This window comes from Mirounga leonina, unplaced genomic scaffold (assembly GCF_011800145.1).
Source record: "Mirounga leonina isolate KUSES-001 unplaced genomic scaffold, KU_Mleo_1.0 Mir_114, whole genome shotgun sequence".
Classification (NCBI taxonomy): domain Eukaryota; kingdom Metazoa; phylum Chordata; class Mammalia; order Carnivora; family Phocidae; genus Mirounga; species Mirounga leonina.
Genome location: NW_023270265.1, coordinates 24462482 through 24484502, shown reverse-complemented (window position 1 = coordinate 24484502; position 22021 = coordinate 24462482). Strand labels below are relative to the sequence as shown.

Below are 22021 nucleotides of genomic sequence, written 5' to 3'. Positions count from 1 at the left end.
AAGTATTCTCAATGAAAGTTAAGAATTCTTTATCATTGTACTATTTTTTTAAAAAGATTTTATTTATTTATTTGACAGAGAGGGACACAGCGAGAGAGGGAACACAAGCAGGGGGAGTGGGAGAGGGAGAAGCAGGCTCCCTGTGGAGCAGGGAGCCCGATGCAGGGCTCGATCCCAGGACCCTAGGATCACGACCTGAGCCGAAGGCAGACACTTAACGACTGACCCACCCAGGCACCCATCCCATTGTACTATTTTTTTTATTCAATTCATTACCTATTTTCCCACAAGTGGACCTTTCTTAAATGTGTATGTGACACATGGTACATATCTATTTACAGAAAGAGACCTTATGTGCAAACTAATGGTGAGGGCAAAATTAAACCAGAGCCATGTAAAAGCCCTCTCCCCCATACCTGCTGCATTCCTAAATACCACAATGTACTACCACCATCAAAGAAATGATGCTCTATATTTTTAAAGTATTACCCATTTTTACAGTTAACATACAGTTTCCAATTATGAGATGCTGAAAAGCACTAAGACTATAAATGTGTCCGAGATTATAAAAACCTTGTAGTATGTTGAATTTAAAGAACTGTACATGGCAACATAATTTAAATTTGTGTTGCACTAAAGAAGTCGATGAATAAAGCACTATGCTAAGTGCTCATATATATTATCTCATTTAACCATCATAAACAAGTCCTTGAGGTATGTACAACTATTACCATTTTAAAGATAATGCCACTAAGAATCAAGGTCACACATCTAGCTAGTAAGCTTTGGAACCAGAACTGAAACCCAGCTTTGACTGATATTCAAGCTTGTAACTGCTTAAAACTCCACACCCTACAGTATATCCTCAACAAAACAACTCTTGAATTTTCTGAATCACACTAATTTTAACACTGAGATAACATTCCATATTTATTTTTAACCTCATCATTCTAAGACATAAAATTAAGGAAAACTGTTTACCTTCATGAGTTCTACATCTACTTTCCCAATTTAACCACTAAAATCTTGAATCATATAGAGGCCGTTTGTCACCAACTTCCCCTTTTCTGAAAATTAAGACTTCGTTCCTCCATACCATGAAAACACCGCTGGCATCCACTACTGTGTTCTGTATAAAACTCGCCACAGCTATTAGTGGCAGTGATCACTACCCTGGTGACACTGTGGAGTCTTGGAAGACTTGTACTCTCTGATGCTTGTTCTAAAGGTTTTTATAGTATCTACCGCATGAAATGTTGAGTAAAAACATCTAGGAAAAACAAGGAAATTAAGTGATTAAATATAGTAAATTTCTCTGCATGGAACAGCTCTTTCAGAAGATCGATTGTATGCTATTTTTGTTCCAAAAGAGCAAGGAAGCCAGTCTGCAGATTTTATTCATTTATATGCCAACAGGCTAAACATCAACACTGAAGGAATCAAACAGTCTTCTGTTTTTCTTAGTACTCAAAAAACAGATAAAAGAACCAACTTTATTCACCATGGCTTACGTATTATTTAGATGTTTTTTCCTTGTATACTTTTCTGACTTACTTCCACCCAAAACCTCAATGAATTTTGAATCATGGGCCAGAAATGGTGGTATAAAGTAAACCAAATATCTTTTCTTTCTGCTTTTTTCTTAGGGACAAAAGGAAATTTGGAGGTTCTGCAGAAACATCCTCAAATAAGCAGGACTTCTGGACACTGTTGATGATGTAGAAAGCTGGAGAATATAATTTCCACCCGTAACACTTAAAAAATAAAAGGTGGAAAATGTGCACAATCACAAATTTTCTTGAACTCATCAGAGAAGCAAGTCACAGGACAAGCAACTAACCCTAAATCTAAGGAAAGAAGACAGGGTCCTCTTACTCGATATACTTCAAGTCTTCTTCTCTCCATACTCAAATCACTTGACAAGTTCCACTGACCTTCATACCTGAGTATCTTTTCAATCTGTCTAGTATTCCCCATCCCTAAAGATACTCCAGGTTAAACCCATTCATACAAATGCCTAGATTACTATAAAAACCCATCTAACTGGGCTCTCTTTGTTGTTTACTTTCTATTCATTCTTCACCTTACATCAAGAATGACCCACTTAAAACAATTAGCTGCTCAGGCTTCCCCCTCCCTAAAATCTTTCAATGACTTCCCATCATTCTTATGATAAAATCAACTTTTTAAACATGGCTTACAAGACTCTTTTTAACCTGGCTCCAATCAATTTCTCTTAGCTTTTGTCACTTCTGTCTTCATATGCCATACAGCCACATCAAACTTCTTTCAGATTCTTGAACTCTCCAGGTTATTGATTTTTGGAGGCGGGGGGGAGGGGGGGCCGGGGTTCATCTTTTTCATCATCTTTCATCTCTACACAATCTCTTCCCTCTACCTAGTCTACTCCCCTGCAGCCTCCTAACCACTTCACCTAATTTCTACTTAACCTCTAGGTCTCTACATTATTCTTTGTTTAAGAGCCTTACCTAATCATTTTATATTAGGTGAGGTGTCTTTGTCATATACCTCTCCTGTTACAGCTCTTACATTTGATTACAATTACTTCTTTAATTCTCTGGTCTTCACTACTGTACTATATGTTCATTAGAGAAGGAATTATGTCTTCCTGCCCATCACTGTATCCCCCACATCTGGACATATAGCATAGAATCAAAATAATTTTTTCTTTTTTTGTATAATGAATGAATGAAAGAACAAACAAAAATAACAGTTTGGGAGTAGAAATTGAAAAGGACAGATTTAAATGAGATCCTGATCAACAAAAATCCCATATCAAAATCACATCCTCAAATAAGTAGGACTTCTGGACACCATGGTGTAGAAAGCTGGAGAATGGTCATTTCCACCCTTAACAAACAAAATTAAATGTGGAAAATGTGCACAATCACAGATTTTATTGAACTCATCAGAGGAGCAAGGTCACAGGACAAGCAACTAACCCCCAATCTAAGGAAAGAAGCCAGGGTCCTCAAAGAGAGATGAAACACTAACACTTCCTTACCGGCAGTGAACACCAGACATCATAAAAGCCACTATGAAGAACTCAGTTAAAGTGTTTTAAAAGTTGCTAAAGGCCAAATGTGCACTACCAGGAGAAGACAGAACCCTTGGCAAACACAGGAAGGAGGGGGATTCTCACCACTCACAGAATCTTTTCCACAGACCTCACTGAAGGCTCAAAAGACTAAGGATAGGCAAGAGACAGGGAAGTCTAAGTCTAGCCTTGTGCTGCAAACTTGGGAGAAAGAAAGAGCAGCCCATGTGGGAAAAGTACCAAGCCCCACCTGGATCCTTCTCGCCTACCTCCCCTACGGGGGAAAAAAGCCTTAAGTAACTGGGGAAAGGTAGCAAATCCTGTTGCCCTCAGGCAGCAGGTGAAGGTCCACTGCAGCTAGGGAAAGTAAACAAAACAAAAACAATAACACCTCTATGCCTAAAAGGGCAAGAGTGCTGAAAAAGCCCCACCTCTGAGACTCAGGGGGAAAGCATCTACCTAAAACTGAGATTGAACCAAACCAACAAAAAATGCCATGCCCTCTTTCTCTTCCCCCAACAACAGGCTAGTAAGACATAACAGCAATTGACTACTGTGGGAAGAACAAAAGCACAAAGACCTCTCTGAGATGCAAGTTCAGGGGAAGATCTAAAGCCGAGGGGAGAGCAGACATTAAGAGAAACTCTTCGGCAAGCCAAATCCCACCCTAAACACAAACTAACACAAGAGAAAGTTGAAGCCTATGATCAAACCCAAACTCAGCTCAAAATCCTGACCAGACTGGGCTAGCTCAAAGCCCTCTCCCCTAAACACACACACACACACACACACACACATCTCAGCAAAAGATAAAGCACGCTCATTTCCAGGCATAAATACTATTTATACTCTATACAAAACATTCAGATTTTAACAAAAAAAAACATAAGGGCAAAAACACAAAAATCAAAAATGAAACATAACCTGCACTGTTATAGACAAAGGAACCAAAAGAACCAGATCCAGTATGACCCTGATGTTGAAACTATTGTACATGGAATTTAAAATAATTATGATTATGTTAAAAGTTCTAAAGGCAAATGTGGACAACATGTACAAGCAGATGGGCAATTTAAGCATAGAGGCAGAAACTAGAAGAACCAACCAAATGGAAATGCTAGAAATAAAAACACAGTAAGAGAGAAAAAGCCGTCAATGACCTTATCAGTGGACTCAACACAGCCATGGAAAGAATAGGTAAAGAGGGGTCAACAGAAATTACTCAAACTGAAACAAACAACAAAAAAAAGAGAATGAAAACAAAACAGAAGACAGCATCCAAGTACTATGGGAAAACATCAAATAGTCCAACATATGTGTACTTGAAATCCCAAGAAATAAAAAAGAGAGAAGATGTGACAGAGCAATCTTTAAAAAAGGTAATAGCCAAGGGGCGCCTGGGTGGCTCAGTCGGTTAAGCGGCTGCCTTCGGCTCAGGTTATGATCCTGGAGTCCTGGGATCGAGTCCCGCATCGGGCTCCCTGCTCGGCAGGGAGTCTGCTTCTCCCTCTGACCCTCCCCCCTCTTGTGCTCTCTCTCACCTTCTCTCTCTCAAATAAATGAATAAAATATTTTTTAAAAATAAAAATAAAAAGGTAATAGCCAAAATTTTCTAAAATAAAGTATGTCTAACCACAGATCCAAAAGGTTCAAAGAACACCAAGCATTGAACACCAAGCATCAAACAAACAACAACAGAAACCAACACCTAGACACATCATATTTAAGTTCAGGAAAAAAGAATTAAAGATAAAGAAAAAGCTTAAAGGCAGCCATAGTGAAAAAGACCTATTATATACAGAGGAACAGAACAAGAACTTTTAGAAACTATGAAAGCCAGACATCATTAAAGTGCTGACAGAAAAAACTGTCAACTTGAATTCTACACCCAGCAAGAATATCTTTCGAAACTGAAGAACAAAAACTTTCTCAGCCAAACAAAATATAATTCACCATAGCAAAAGACCAAAGAAGATAAAATATATAATCATCTCAATGGATGCACAAAAAGTAAGACAAAATTCAATATTCCTCCATAACAAAAAAAACTCTCAGCAAGCTAGGAACAAAAGGGAACTTCTTCACCTTGATAAAGAATATCTACAAAAAGCCAAAACACAAAAATGAAACCATGGAAAAAACATACAGCTTGCATCACACTTGATGGTGAAAAATCAATTGCTTTCCTCCTAAAATCAAAAACAAGGTAAGGATGATCACTCTCACTACCTCTACTCAACAATGAAATGTAGGTTCTAGCCAATGCAGTAAGGCAAGGCGGAAAAAACAAAAAAAAGACATCCAGATTGGAAAGAAACAAAATTGTCTTTGCAGAATTACCTTCTACATATAAAATCCCACAGAATTTACAGCAAAGCCAGTAGAACTAATAAGTGAGTTTAGCAAGGTAACAGGATATAAATAGTAGTTCTATGTGCTATCAATGAACAAATAACAGAAAATGTAAAGAGTACCACTTACAACATCACTCAAAAACATGAAATACTTAGGTATAAATCTAACAAAATATATGTAGTATCTATGCTGAAAACTGTAAGACACTGATAAAAGAAATCAAAGAATATCTAAATCAAGTTCATGAATGGGAAGCTTCAATATCAAGATGTCAATTCTCCCCAAATTGTCTTTACATTTCAATCAGAATCCCAAAAGGAATTTTATAGAAATTAACAAGCTCATTCTCAAACAAATATAGACAGGCAAAGAAACCAGAAAAGCCAAAACAATTTTGAAAAAAGAACAAAGTTAAGACAATTTACTCTACCTTACCTGATTACTATATAGTAATCAAACCAGTGTGATATTGGAGAAAGGATAAATCAACAGATCAACAGATCTGGGGGAAGATCAACAGAATGGGGGGAAAATTCCAGAAATTGACCCACACATATATGATCAGCTGATTTTCAACAAAGGTACAAAAGAAATTCAATGAAGACAGTCTTTCCAATAAATGATGCTGAAACAATTAAAAATTCATATTGATAACAGGAAGATAATTTCTATCCATACCTCACACCATATACAAAAACTCACTCAAAATGAATCACAGACCTAAATATAAAACCTAAAACTATACCATTACTAAAAGAAAATATAGAAGGAAATCTTTTTGACTTTGGGTTAAGCAAAGATTTATTAGATACAACACCAAAAGCATGATCCATAAAATAAGAAAAAAATGTTTAAATGAATAAAGTGGACTTCAGCAAAATTAAGAACTTCTGTTTCTCAAAGACACTGTTAAGAGAATGGAAAGACAAATAACAGACTGGGAGAAAATATTTGCAAAATGTGTATCTGATAAAGAACTTTATCCAGAATACATAATGGCCTCTCAAAATTCAATATCCAAAAACAAACAACATTTTGAACAATACTTTACCAAAGAAGATATAAAGATGGCAAATAAGCACACCACAATGCTCAACATCATTTACCACTAGGGAAATACAATTCCATTTATAAGAAATTCTGAAAAAAGCAAAACTTAAGGGGCAGAAAATATATCAGTAGCCGCCAGAAGCTCAAGTTCAGGTGAGGGGTTGATTACAAAGGGGCAGAGGAATTTTTTGGATTGATGGAACTGTTCTGTATCTTAATTGTGTGGGAGTTACAGGACTGCATGCTTTTGTCAAAACTGACACAATATACTCTAAGAAAAGTAAATTATACTGTATGTAAATTATATATTAATTTAATGAAAAAAAATCACATCCTCTAGAAATTCCTATCAAAATATAGGTGACTGCACTGACTTCTTAATTCCTGATTCTTGGCTTTAAGAAGCCAGTGAGTAATTTGCCCAACCTTAATGAAGTTACATTAGTAAGACTAAAGACCAATGTTTCTTAAAACTTGAGGCTATAGTCTTTCCTAATTTAATTCTGCAGTCATTACTTAAAACTTCCACTGACTCACTCAATTTAGCATGAGTAAAGATTGTAAAACCTAGTCTATTATCTATTCTATATATAACCAAACCACACAATCTTTGCATTGCACTCAGGGAGATATATCAAACTATTTTTAATATGGATAGTTTTGTTCTGAACAACCTTAAAGAAGAGGACACTGAGAATATTCTAAGATACTCTGGTAATTCCAAATAACTTTAGGCACATCAATATATAATCCTTTTATCTAAAACATACCTTCTTTTCATAATCCCTTGCTCAAAACCTTAGTGACTCACCAGTCTACAAGATATAAAATAATATTACCCAGAATTCAAGGTTCTCCAAAATTTGGTGTCACTCTACTGTTCCAATCATATTTCTATCACTCTCAGACACAAATCCTCCATTCTGCATCAGATGGCCTCATGATCTGTTCACTCCAATTTCTGAAATGCTCTCCTTGAATTGTCTCAGTCTAAACGCACCTCCTAGTCACTATTCCTTCAAAAGACTTATCTCAGATCCAGCTTTTTCCTTTAACTGTTTGAAGACACGTTGATTTCACCCTTCTGTGAATTCATGCGCATTCATATCTATGGTATTCATGTCATTATATACTAACAAATTCTTCTTTAAATGTTTCACCGAATGTCACCTCATATTCTGTAATACAGTTTTTTGAGAACAAATACTATTTCTCACATGCTTCTTGTATCTTCAGGAACATAACAAGTACTCAATAAATATCCCAAGAAAAAACATTAATGTGAAAGTTAATATAAAAGTAAATTTAGGGGTGCCTGGGTGGCTCAGTCAGTTAAGCATCCAACTCTTGATCTCAGGTCAGGTCTTGATCTCAGTCAGGGTCATGAGTTCAAGCCCTGTGTTGCGCTCCATGCTGGGTGTGGAACCTACTTAAAAAAATAATTTTAAATCACTCTAAATTTTAAATTAATTAATTTTAAATTAATTTAAAATATTTAACTTCCTGGAAAAGCTTATTTTAAAGCTTGAGAAACTGAAGCCAAGAGCACTAGCCTTTGATTCCCGAGGTCTGTGCTGTATCACATTCATCTTCATAGTTCCAGGGTTGAACAGAGTGCCAGACACATGGAAAATACTTAATATTCAAATATTTTACTAAATTTCATTTTCTAAGGCCAAAGCAAGAACTGAAATCCTGGAGTTCTACCCCAATCCTCCCAAGATTATATTAGTGCCTTGAAATGTTCTCTAATTTTTCATATGTGTTCACAGATTCTCCCCGGATAGGGAGAATTTAATTTCACAAAAACAAAAGCTATACTTTCTCCTCCTTTTAAAGCTCACAGAGCAACCACAGTGCTGAGCACATGCAGAGTAGGTAGGCAATATTTCTATCAGATTTCTTAAAAGCAACATAAAGGCAGCTCATCTATACTTTTCTGCCCCATGTAAAAACATACTAGTTACTCTTCCTACTGGGAAGATTTATTTTTCATCATCTTTGGCAAAAATTCTAGAATGCTATCTGCCAGGTCCATTGCCCCAATAAATATGCATCCACAAGCAATTATGGAGACAGATAGCTTATGGGGAGGGGGCACTCTTTGGTCAGGTCCCAATGCTGGCCTGTGGTTAGGGGGAAGGGAAAGTGGGGGGAGGGGTGTGGCCCCATGATTAATCATTGCCCACTTTGCTTAGGGGTATTTATCACAGCCCGCTGTCAGGTAAATCACTGGAAAAACACCTCTTCAGTAATTAATGTGAAGTGACGGATGGACAGCCCCTGGGCCCATTAATCAGGAACATCAGCAGCCTACTGAGATTATGAATGTCAGGATGCATAAACTGCCGGTGGATCAATAGGCCCAGGAATTCATCCAAGGCTCTCATTTCCGAGGCATCTCCGGTACATTAGGCTCCCCCGACCCCTCCCCCAATCTGAAATGAAAAGCAAAGCTTCAGAACAAAGAGCAGGAGCTGAGGTCTGAAGTGACCACTGCAAGAAAACAGTCAAGGAAGCTGGCCAGGGTAGGAAAGGTACCAGGACAGGCAACATGAGCACAGAGCAATACCTACAGTCCCTGCCTTACAATGGTTTGACTTAATTTTACAACTTTACAACCGTGGGAACACATATGTATTAAGTAGAAACCATATTTTGAATTGTGAATTTTCATTTCTTCCTGGGCTAGCAAGCAATATGCGGTACAATACTTTCTGGTGATGCTTGCTGGTCAGCGGCAGTGAGCCGCAGCTCCCCATCAGCCACACCATCATCACAAGGATAGACAACTGATACACTTACAGCCACCCTGCACCTCTTCCCTTTCAGTACAGTACTCAATACAAGAGATATTCAACACTCTATTATAAAACAGGCTTTGTGTTGGATGATTTTGCTCAACTACAGGCTAATGTAAATGAGAGCATTTAGATTAGGCCATGCTAAGCTCTGATGTTCAGTAAGGTAGGTATATTAAACATACTTTCAACTTATGATATTTTCAACTTACAATGGGTTTATCAGAACATAACCCCATCGTTAGTCAAGGAGATCTGTACTGACCAAGAGGCTCTTAGACGGCTCAGGGCCCTGGAAAAGCATGGAAGGAGGAAGATGACAGTTAACAGTCAATCACTCAGAGCCTGATTATCCATTTTAGGAGTAATCCAGCTTCTTGCTTCTAGTCTTTTAGCCATTTTTCTATCCATATTTTCTTTTCTTTCCTTCATATTGACACCACTAATATAAAGTAGAGAGAAAAAAGAGAAAGAAAATTCAATTTCTGCTACCTAACAACCTAGGTACAAATTTCAATTTAATAGGAAAAAATTTGTACAAAATAAAATCACTGAATTATCCTCAAATTTAATTTAGCCTTATCCCTCAATACTATGACAAACAGGGAATTGCCAAAAGTACCCAGTGTTTTCAATGGAGAAAAAGGTGGTCATCCTGATCCCTTAGCATTTACAAAGCATTCTGCCAATATAAGATATAGGTTAAAGGCTACACTGTGGCGGGATTCCAGCAAAATGAAATCAGGTCTTAATTCTATTTCTTCTCCAAGCCAAACAAAAAACTCTCCATCAAAAGGATCTGTTCAACTTGTAAAACAGTATGGAGCAAAAAGAACATTACTGTTTGCTGATCACCCCAAGTTTATCAAATTTTGTATGGGAAGTAGGGCTGTGCTCTGGTCTCTACTGAACACATTCTAGGCTTGCATTGACGGGAATGAGACTGCACTTGCTGCCACATCCCGCCAATCCCCAGCGCTGTGCTTTGTGGTCAGAGTCAGGCCAGGGCTGCAATTGTTGGTCAGAAAGTGTCTCAGAGTTACGGCTGCCTGTTCCGCTAAATCTCATTTCATCCTACTGATGGATGGATGGACAGATGGCTGCTTGGTGAAAGCAGCGTTATCAGGCAGCTTCTATGGAGCCTCTGAATGATGGATAGCCCTCTTTCTACTTTCTCCAAACCACCATCGATCCAAGCCATATTTCAGCGGTCAGAAGCCCAGTAATATTAAGACACACAATCAGGTTAAGTTACTTGCAGTGTAAACCTCTAGAACAGAAATTCTAACACCTCTGCTTTGCTGTCATGAACTAGGCTGAAAATGTTACAGTTTCATTCTTTCTAGCTGCTATCCCAATGCATTCCAACAGCTCAAAGCCCAAAGGGAACAGCTGGGCTCCATTCCTAGGAGCACTCGGAAATCTAGCTTGCCTGCCAAATTTTTTACTAGCCAGTTCCGTGAAATGAACTCTGCAGTATTAGTGCACAGATCTGTGAATATGTGTACCCAGTGGAGTGTAAAGCCATCAGAACCATACAAACCATGTAGGGTTTGTCAGTAATAAAAATCACTAGCCTCAAATGTATGGAGCCTTGGGTATACCAAGCAGACCCTGCCTACCAACACCAAGGATGGTGCTTAATTAAAGCCAGGATAATCCCAAAATTCTGTTTCTATCCAGTCTGCCTAGCTGGCTTCTACTCTCTTGTGTACATATCAAATCGTAAGTACTAATCCTTGCTCATTTTCACAGGCACACTCCTGCATCCATTTGCTCTGTCGCCTTCTAGACACTCAGCTTGTCATTTGGACTCCATGCCCTCTTTGTTCCTTCCACATTATCCAGTGCTCTCAGACAGCAACTCAGACTCATATAACTGGACTCTGTATCAAAGTTATTTTCACTTGTGTAGCTGGAAGAAACGGATTCGGACTCCAGCTTTTTGATATAGATTCCCTTTGTGATACAGATGCCCTCTTTTTTCAAGCTAATTTATCCCCAAATGACTTCCCCTATGAATGCTTCATTATCAGCTATACCCCAAATCAGTTTGGCCTGATTCTGCCTAGTATGGCCCCTCTTGGTTGACTTGTTGCGCCCTGAGCCTATGCTCTAGAGAATTTTTTGTGGGGTTAGAAAAATGTCTCAGTGGAGTGTTGTTCTTCTTGCTCTTATGTAGTTTACTTTAATATTTTAACATTAATGCCTTAACAACACTTATAGTCCTGTTTCTTGCCCCCCCAAAAAAGAAATATTATGTACTATTTTTATAAGATACTACTTATTATAATGTATCAAGAATATCACTGCCCTTCACATAAATATTAAAGAATTTTTACAGAATCTTAGAATTACACTACTGAAAGAGATTGCATAGGTCAGAATTCAACATCTTTATTTTCCAAATAAGGAAACTGAGGATCTGAGGTTGTGATGTCCATGGTTAAATAGATATTAAGTGACAAAGAAAGGCTGGAACCTAGGTTTTAATTATAAGTGCTGTGCTCATTCTATTATATTTCTCAGACATTTCACTTTCATCCTTGGGATTTCAAAGACAATGGAGATAATTAGGGTTGAGTATCATTTGTGTGCATGCCTGTGTATTTGGGGGGAAGAAGGTGACCAAAAATAACTGAATTTGGTCACCCATACTATGCCTCCCATCAAAGTTGCCCATGGGTCATCTGAGAGCCACTCACTATCTTGGAGAACAAAATTTAATGAATCCCTAACAACTAGAAAACTCTACTCTTCTCCCTTCTTACGTATTTCTCACAGTCCTATCTAGAAGGGTGAAAATAACAAAAGCAGAAATATATTTAATCCAAGTAGAATCAGAAAAGCAAGAAGCTCCATAACTTATTTAAACTAAATGGATATAAAAGCAACGTGACCTCCTCATTTCCAAGGACGCTGGCTACCTTCTTGTTAAAACATAGCACAAGCTGACTGATGGACTTCAAACTCTGGTGGCCAAAATGTGTCACTGCTGCATTTCCCAACTGCCAAGCTCCCTCCATATCTATCTTAAAAGCTTCCAGATGAAAAAGATCTTTGAAAACCAAGTGGTCTCACCTCCTCATTTTAAAGATGAAGAAAGTGGTCGAGGAATTCATCTAAGAGTAGGAACTGAGATCAGAACCCACGTCTCATATCAACTAAAACTACTAGTTTATTCCTCATCATAGTTGCCTTACCCAGTTTTTCACCCCGTATGTGCTCCAGAAATACTAGCTGAACAAAAGTTAATCAGGAAGTTAATTATGCTGCAAAAATAATCACATAATGCAGATCAAAACCAAATATATTACCCACACTAATGCTCATCTCCATTAGTATAAATGATCAGGAAGACTTTTCCATCCCATTACCACAAAAAAGTGCCTCATACACTAGACAGGAACTCTACTATGACTATTCTTTTTTTTTAAAGATTTTATTTATTTATTTGAGAGAGAAAGAATGAGAGAGAGCAAGCACATGAGAGGGGGGAGGGTCAGAGGGAGAAGCAGACTCCCTGCTGAGCAGGGAGCCCGATGCGGGACTCGATCCCGGGACTCTAGGATCATGACCTGAGCCGAAGGCAGACGCTTAACCGACTGAGCCACCCAGGCGCCCCTCTATTATGACTATTCTTAACACCAGACAAAACATTTCTCCTAAGAATTTTTAAAAAGGCACTTCCTCAGAAAAAACAGCTTGTGTTAAGTGAGTAATAAGAAATGACAATACTCTGAACTCTTATTTTATTTCTGTAAACTCCCTAAGTTCACAGAAAGGCTGTTTTATTTGCATTAACCAAATACATTTTAAAATAATTTTTTATATTTATTTGCAAGGCTATCTTATTAAGTCAACATAACAATCCTTTCATGAAAAAAAGTCTTTTTACAGAGTTTCTGTTTGGTTAAGATCTATTAAGCCATGTCTAAGAGAACAATGACATATTTTTCAAAATCTGCTGCTGTGAACTATAATTATGTTTTCTGTTTCATTAAGGCTTAGGCCCTACAAGCAAAACTGAAGAAGTGGTAGAGTAGTACCAAGAATAGTAGCAGAGGAAGAAAAAGAGGAAAAAATAACCAACTACCATTTAATGAGTATTTACCATGTGACAGGGACTACGCTAAATGTTTTATATATATGTATAATTAATATATATATTATATATATATATAATTGCAAAGGGGGTGGAATCCCTAATTTAGAGATAACAGTTACAACTCTGTCTGTCTCTCCTCCCTCCCTGTAGCTATGCTAGCAAGTGTGAAGGCCAAATGTGGCTGGTAAGAATCTGAAAAACCAAAAGAAGCAAGTTTCACTTCAAAGCAGGCAAAGAAAACATTAGAAAATTAACAAATATAGCTTCTCTTATATGCAGATTGAAGGTTTACTAATTAGTGATTCAAGAAAAACAAATATATATATATAAATACATATGTAAGAGATCTCATTTGATTCCAACTATAATACTATGAGGTGCTTATTATTATCCCAGTTATACAAATGAGAAACCCAAAGCTTAAGTAATTCAAGATCACACAGTTCTGAGCACCAGTTAGGATTTCAAAGTCCCTGCATTTAACTGCTACAATACACTGTGTGATATTCAGCAGGATGGTCTCTTACAATAATGTATTAATTTCATAAATATTCACAATTTGCTTCTGTATAAATACAAAAACAACCAGAGTTCAAAGACCACTGCAGTAAAACAAGAAAACCGAGGATAAGAATGAAAGAACTTGAATGCTTTCATGGCACGCCTATTTCCAATAACCTTCCAGCCTTAAAAGTGCTGACAATAATAATTCACTATTGTCTCCGAAACTTCCTCATTCACCTTGCCTCACTCTCAAAGCCATATGGTGAAGAATCTCACCAGGTGTCAGGAGAGGAACTCCCTCTCTTCTATTCCCCACAAGAATAATCTCTGTACTTCTTCCTCCCAACTCCCCCAACCATTTGAAAACATTGTCCTTCTCTACATACTTCCCTTTCTCCAGAAGCACATGTGAACATGGGAACAGCAACCAGTGAAACTGGTAACACAATTCTTAGACTGAAAGAAGCTTCAAAGCAGAATGTAGAGTGCACTTTCAAACCTGAGTCTAAAAATAGAAGAAAATGGGCGCCTGGGTGGCTCAGTTGGTTAAGCGACTGCCTTCGGCTCAGGTCATGATCCTGGAGTCCCGGGATCAAGTCCCGCATTGGGCTCCCTGCTCAGCAGGGAGTCTGCTTCTCCCTCTGACCCTCCTCCCTCTCATGCTCTCTGTCTCTCATTCTCTCTGTCTCAAATAAATAAATAAAATCTTTAAAAAAAAATAAAAATAAAAATAAATAAAAATAGAAGAAACTTGTACATCAAATACCTACTGAAGACAGTATTTTCAGATATAATCTTAAACAGGATATAATAGCTACAGTATTTTATTATTAGTCTGTGTTGGAGATTTATAGCCTTTGCCTCTCTACATGCAGTTGCATAAGAATACAGCTTGCATAACTGGAAGAAATATTTCATGAAAAATCTGATTTTCAAGACAATGAAACTATATATAGGATACATGATTCCAGTAGGATCGTAGGGGCACCAAAACACATAAACAAACCATGGCACGAAAAGGCTTTTCTCACAATGAAACACAATTCATGTCCTCAAGTTATTTTACACTCCAGTGACTAGAGTAGCCATGCATCGGCACCAACTGATTTCACGCTTTATAGGCTGGGAAAAAGTCTGAAGCTTAGTCTCTTTCACACTCCACTGACATGGTAACCCCATAGTTCACCAACTTAACTGTTCAAAGTTTAATGTTAGTGCACCTTTTATTGACCACCTCAAAAGGCAGTCAGACCAAAACTTTAATATAACTGAACAACAGCAATATAACATGTAATAGAAAGGTGGAGAGAAAATTCTGCTTCCTATTCTGCATATATACCTGGGGAAAAGAGAAAGGAAAAACTCCCTCCTAAAACTTCTTTCCCTTACTAGACATCTGGAGGTTGGTCTGTATTTCTAGACTTATTAGAAATTAGTTCCTCTCCTGGGTCTATCCTGGGTTTCACTCACTGATATCCTACAGTTGACAAGACAGTTGAAATGGACAAGACTTTAGGACTGCACCTCAAACCTGACATGTGTTAAACTTGATCTTTCTTTCCCTTTAGGAATCACAAACTAAATCTAATAAACCACACAGTAAATTTTGAAAGTAGATGCCACTAGGCTTAATCTATGCTGTTATATATATTACCTCATTTGATCCCAACTACAAACTAAGAGGTAGCTATGATTATCTCAATTTTACAGATGAGAAATTTGAAACTTAAGTTACTTAAAATCACACAGCTTCCAAGTATTGTTTAGGATTCCAAAGTCCCTGCACTTAAGTAGTGTAGCAGACTAGAATATATGCCTTCTAAAAATTGGAGTAGTGGCACCTGGGTGGCTAAATCAAACGGCCGGTTTTGGCTCAAGTCATATCTTGGGATCCTGGGTTTGAGCCCCATGTAGGGCTCCCCGCTCAGCAGGGAGTCTGCTTGTCTCCCTCTGTCCTTCCCCTGCTCATGGGCACTCCTCCGTCTCTAAAATAAATAAATCCAAAAAAAAAAAATTGGGGTAAAACAACAGATAGCAGAGAAGAGCTTTAAAAACAAAACAAAAGGGCGCCTGGGTGGCTCAGTTGGTTAAGCGACTGCCTTCGGCTCAGGTCATGATCCTGGAGTCCTGGGATCGAGTCCCACGTTGGGCTCCCTGCTCAGCAGGGAGTCTGCTTCTCCCCCTGACCCTCCCCACTCTCATGCTCTATCTCATTCTCTCTCTCAAATAAATAAATAAAATCTTTAAAAAAAAAACAAAAAACAAAAGAAGTACAACAGCAATAAGAGAACTGCAAAGGGGGTGGAATTCCTGTGTTAGAGATGACAGTCACAACTCTCTCTCTCCTCCCTCCATGTAGCTATGCTACCAAGTGTAAAGGCCAAATGTGGCTGGTTAAGAATCTGAAAAACCAAAAGAAGCAAGTTTCACTTCAAAGCAGGCAAAGAAAACATTAGAAAATTAACAAATAAGAGCTTCTCTTACATGCAGATTGAAGGTTTACTAATTAGAGATTCAAGAAAAATAAATACTGTAATTACCTTAGAATATAATATCTTAAGAGCAATGCTCCTTTAAAAAATCAGGAAGCCTGTATCGAGCACTACAGAAGACTTTCCAAGAAGTACAGTGTACTGAACAAACGTAACTTAGGTACTTAAACTGCATTTTAATCTATTATTCTTATGATACAAAAAGAAAGATATATGTTAAAGACTGGAAAAGCTAACAATAGGTAATGGCATTTTCTCCAAGTCAAAACAAATATTTACTAAGTGCAGATACTGTACTGAGATCTATGCTGGGACAGTGGAAGATTGTAAAGTAAGACTACCATAATATAACATGGTTTGAACCACATGAATAATGTAACCTCCCCTTTAAGTTGTCCCCACCTAACTGGGAAGATAAAAAATTTTTTCAAAAAATTTTGGGACACCTGGGTGGCTCAGTCGGTTGAGCATCAGCCTTTGGCTCAGGTCATGATCCCAGGGTCCTAAGATCAAGTCTCGTGCATTGGGCTCCTTGCTCAGCAGGGAGCCTGCTTCTCCCTCTGCCTGCCGCTCCCCCTGCTTGTGCTCACTTGCATGCTTTCTCTCTCTCTCTGACAAATAAATAAATAAATAAAATCTAAAAAAAAAAATTTTAAGGTAACATATGATAGCCAAATAAAGAGAAAAGCAGTAAATGATAAAAACATAAAAAGTGAAATATCACTAAGGGCCTGGAATGGTTGACGATGTCATAAAGTAGGTGGGATTGGAGCGAGGCCTTTATAAGCTGGTTTAGGGAATGAGAATCAGAGGGGGACATTCCCTGGAGAAGGAATAGTGTGAACAATATGAAGAGGCAGTAAGTCAAAGAATGTTATTCTGAAGACAGTTAAAGAAACTAGTCTAGCTAGAGCCAAAGCTTGAACCATATTGAACCATAACTTGCCCCACATTAAATTCTATTCCACAATCCAGAAATACTCAGAAACCCATGCCTTGATGTCTGATGAAGACTGCTCTCGCTGGCTAAGTGTTTCTAAAACACCACCAGTTGGAGGTAAATGTATAAAAAATCTAATATATAAATAAATGACAGGATATCCATTTGTCTGAGATAAAGGCCCAGTCATTCCAGATCTAGATATGGTAACTGGCCTTACTACCATTACAATAATTCCTGGAAAAGGTAAGTCCCATCCCTATCACCCTGATCTTTATAGTCCCATTTCCTGGCATGAAGTGGTATTTCTAGTGTCTTCAACATTTTTAAATCTATCCAATCCATACTCTCATCAATAGAACATTTAGCCTTACAGTTTGGTGACAGAATGAAACAATGACACCTTGAAAGGAAAAGTGAAATACCCGATTTTTCTACTCCACCAAAAGCCCTCCCCACTCTCTGGCTGTTCACTTCACAGTCGTTTTAGCAGAGCTAACAATAGCTTCCATTCAAACTGCCCACAGAACCCGAGTTGTTCTGCTCTTCTCTCATTTGTTCCCCTCCCCACCTCCTCTATAACTTACACACAACCATCTCACTCTGCTGGCGGTCTTCCCCAACTGCTGCCCAACCATTCACAGGCCGTCACAGATTGTCAGCACTGCGTTCAGGGACTTGGGAAGTACTCTTGTGGGACAACGCAGTGTGTTAGTACAGCATTTTCCCGGACACAATGTCACTCTTTATAGCAGTTGCAAATTAGTTTCTTCTTAAAAAAATAATACTCCTAATAAGACAGGTACAAGGAGATTTTAAATAACCAAGATTAAAACTCACTTTGGTATGCTCTCAGATCGGGGCCGTACCAGACTCACACACAATGAAATCCAATGCCTCTACTCACACAAGCCAGACACACACTCTAAGAACATTAGAAGTCAGTTTTCTGATGCTAACAAAAGCAAAGAGATTACCAAAAAAGATATGAGAAGAGAATCTTCTTCCCCTTTTTTTTCCATAGCTGTGGCTCCTCATCCTTAGATTCTATTTGAGAATACGTTCAAGCTCAGCTCTCAATGTCAATATTTACTTTTCATTATATATTGCTATGTAAAACCATTTAATAGAAAGTTCTGTAAGTCACCAGTATCATTTCATTAGTTTCCAATTTTTTGCCATATGCTTCAGCAGCACCCAAGTCTGATCTTCTGACATTTGCTATGACTAACCCTCTTGATACCACTGAAGTCTTCACCCTACATATCAGCTTCCCAGTTATCACTGGTGACACAAAAGAATCAGAACCTGGAATAGACTGAAAAGATCATTAAGAGGATGAGGGTAAGAAGAACCTCTTACAAAACAGTGATCATATCAACTTATATCTTCCTGGAAAAAAACTTAATTAAAAAAAAACACCTACAGAGTAATATTAAACAACTAAAATCAGTTTCACTATATACCTCATTACTTTTCATTTCTAATTCCTTTGATAGCATTATTCATTCTGCTTCATTATGCCTTGCTGAAGATATAATTGACCATCTACTCTTCCTGAATCAGTTCTTCAAACCTCTACAATAACACAGCTTCTTTACTGCTCCCTGTATGAGAGAGCGCCGAATCCTAACCACTAGACCACCAGGGATGGCTGAACTGCTCCCTGTATGAACGAGGCAGAAGTTCTAGAGCTTGACAGGAAGGATGTCAATTCTCAGTTCTTAGGTGGAGAGAGACTAAAAAGAGCAAAACTAGTATTCAAGCTTTGAGAACTAATGCTAATATTGAACCAGCCCCTTTTCTCTTTACCACAAACACCAAAATTAAGAACAGTGAACAGAAGAAAATCTTTAAGACACCGTTAGTCCTTCAGGTAATTGCCACTCTCAAACTTGTTTTTTACATGAGAGTTACAAATAAAATGACACTAAAGAAACAAAATATAAGCAAGCAAGCAAATATTTAGAGTAAATAAACAATATTTCTATACTATACGCAGAAGTCGTAATTAAATGACTTACCAAATAAATGACATTTATTTTCTGAATAAAACTTTAGAACACACAGACAGATTGTGTCTGAAGGCAAACGACACAAAGCTTTCCTTCTGATAAACAGCAGCCTCACCTGGAAAATAATAATAATAATAAAAGTTACTTTTATAAAAATATGTAATTATCAGTTCTTTGACACTAGTGTATGCAGGTAACTTTCATTATCTCATTTTTTGAATACTAAAAGCTTCACACAGTCGTTTACCTACCATAGAATGTGTAATGGAAATAAATACAAATAACAAAAATACTTCTTGGAAGCTCATGACCCAAACAGAATAAAAATGTCATCTTTTCTCACTCTCAGTCCTATGAGAACTAATCTGAGGGGGCAGAAGTGCCTACTAACTGCCATTAAAAAAAGAGAGAGAAAAAACAAAACAATACAAATGATGAAAAACACAAAAAGATCAACTTCTAGTCATCATTATAGTTCTAACTAACAGGATGGCACATGGTGGATGCTCAATAAGAATATACTGAATGGATGGTTGCATGGATAAAAAATAAACTAGCCAAGAAAAAATAAATCACATCAGTGAGCAGAGAAATGCAAAATAAATGTACCTTTTTTGTCTGTCAAACTGACAAAGATTAAAAAAAAGAGCAATAAGGTCCTGTTTTGGTAAATGGAGACTGAATAGAGTTCACACATTGTTAGTGGAGGCACACATTTTATTAACGTATAAAGCATTTGAACAAATTTCAGATAATGAACTTCTACCAGAAGACTTATGCCAGAACTCTTTATAATAGTGAGAAATTATAAACTTTAATATGCACCCATATGGGCAAGGTTAAATAGATTATGGTACATCTCAACTATAGAAAAATAGACAGTCATTAGAAAGGATAATGTAGCTCTATAAATTTTGATATAAAGACCTACAAACATTTTTTAAAAATGGAAAATTTAACAAGAAGTGTATAAAACCAATATAAAAATTTTGAAACATTCCTGACACACAAGTAGATTTAACAAATGGACTCAACACAATTCAACATCATAAAGATGTCAGTTCTCCCTCAAGTAATTTATGAATTTAACATAATCCCAATAAAAATCTCATTTGAGCAAACTTTCTTATGGAGATAGACAGCTGATTACTAAAGTTCAACAAAATAAAGATGTAAGAATAACCAATACTGCGAACAGCATAAAAGAAAAGTTAACATCCTCACAATAGAGTAGTACTACACAATTGTCAGAGAGAAGAAAAGAGAGAGAGAGGGAGGGTGAATCTATAAATTGATATGGAATGGATTCCAAAATACATTGTGTTAATTGAGAAAACCAAAGTACAAAAGAGTTATCTATAATATGCACCTTTTGTGTAAAAAAGAAGAGGAACTAAGAAAATAAACATATATCTCATCATTCCTGGGGGAAAAACACACAGTGAGGATAATTCAGAGAATGATGAAACTGGTTATCTATAGAGGGTGGGTGGAAACAGGTGGTAAGGAAAAAGAAAAGGGTGACACACTGCTCTGAGTATGTATTTTTTGTACAATTCTGACTTTGGAACCATGTTAATGTTTCACATACTCAAAAATAAGGAAGATCAATTAGGACAAGGAGAAAAACTTAGAAATAGAACTGAACTGTATTTCAAATGACTAACATAACCATGGGAGGGAGGGAAGAATGCTGGAGAGAGAAAACTAATCCAAGTAACTTTTAAACATGGTTTTTAGATATGCACTGTCCAACAGAAACATAATGGGAGCCACATATGTAATTTAGTATTTTCCAGTAGCCACATTAAAACAGGTGGAATTAATTTTATTAATATATCTTATCTAATATATCTAAAATATTTTAATATATAATCAACATAAAGATACTATTAAAATACTAATGAGATATTTGACATTCCTTATTTCATACTAAGTTTTCAAAATCCAATGTATATTTTACACTTCGGACACAATTCATGTGTTGTAGCGACCCTATTTGACAGTGGAGATTTAGACTACATACCCTTAGGCTAAAGGAAAACCTATCAAGAAATATTGAGCCTCCTTAGTAGGTATCTTTTAAATAGTGGTATGAGTAAGCAATTCTTAAAACTATTTTCTGATATTCTAGGATTGAGCCAGTAAGTAAAAATATGAATAACAGGGCTAGATTTCTCACTGTTGGAAGAGGAAGTTATAAGTACAGAATAAAGGAAGGACAGAATAAACCCTGTAGTACTGGCTGGGATCAGAGGTTATCAGTATAAACTCAGTGCTTTCAGTAGACAGATGAAGATGTACGAGTGTGCGTGGACACACACACATATACCACATACATCTATTTCCTAGATGCCTGCCAAGAGGTCCTGGAGCAATAATACCCAGTAGTAACGAGGGCATCTGGAGTCCCAATCATGGCTTTTGAAACCATTCTCTACTAAAAGGAACCAGAGCTCCTTGAAGAAATAGCTCATTCCAGGGCTCAGGCTGGGAAAGTACAAGATGAGCCTAAACATTTTGTTGTGGTAAAAAGTAAGGCAGTACTCAAAGAATGAGAAGGGCAAGCCAAAAGAATGACAGGAATTAGCTTGAAGGGGCTCCCACTGGCCAAATCAGGGACAGCCACAAAACAATTATGAAATAAAGTATTATTATAAATAAGTGTAGAAAAAAATGGCAGAATTAGAAACACCAT

The 22021-nt window shown here is 37.3% G+C and overlaps 1 protein-coding gene across 6 annotated transcripts in view; it reads right to left on the bottom strand.

Moving 5' to 3' along the window:
• Window positions 1-22021, bottom strand: part of R3HCC1L (R3H domain and coiled-coil containing 1 like) — an 84819-nt gene that overhangs the window by 49708 nt on the left and 13090 nt on the right. For 5 of the 6 annotated variants that reach the window (XM_035026694.1, XM_035026660.1, XM_035026685.1 and 2 more), the window contains exon 2: window positions 19333-19438. The exons of the other annotated variant lie outside the window; for it this stretch is intronic. The gene's annotated coding sequence lies outside the window, so the exon portion shown is untranslated. The remainder of the gene's footprint in view (window positions 1-19332; window positions 19439-22021) is intronic. 6 annotated transcript variants of the gene reach the window in all.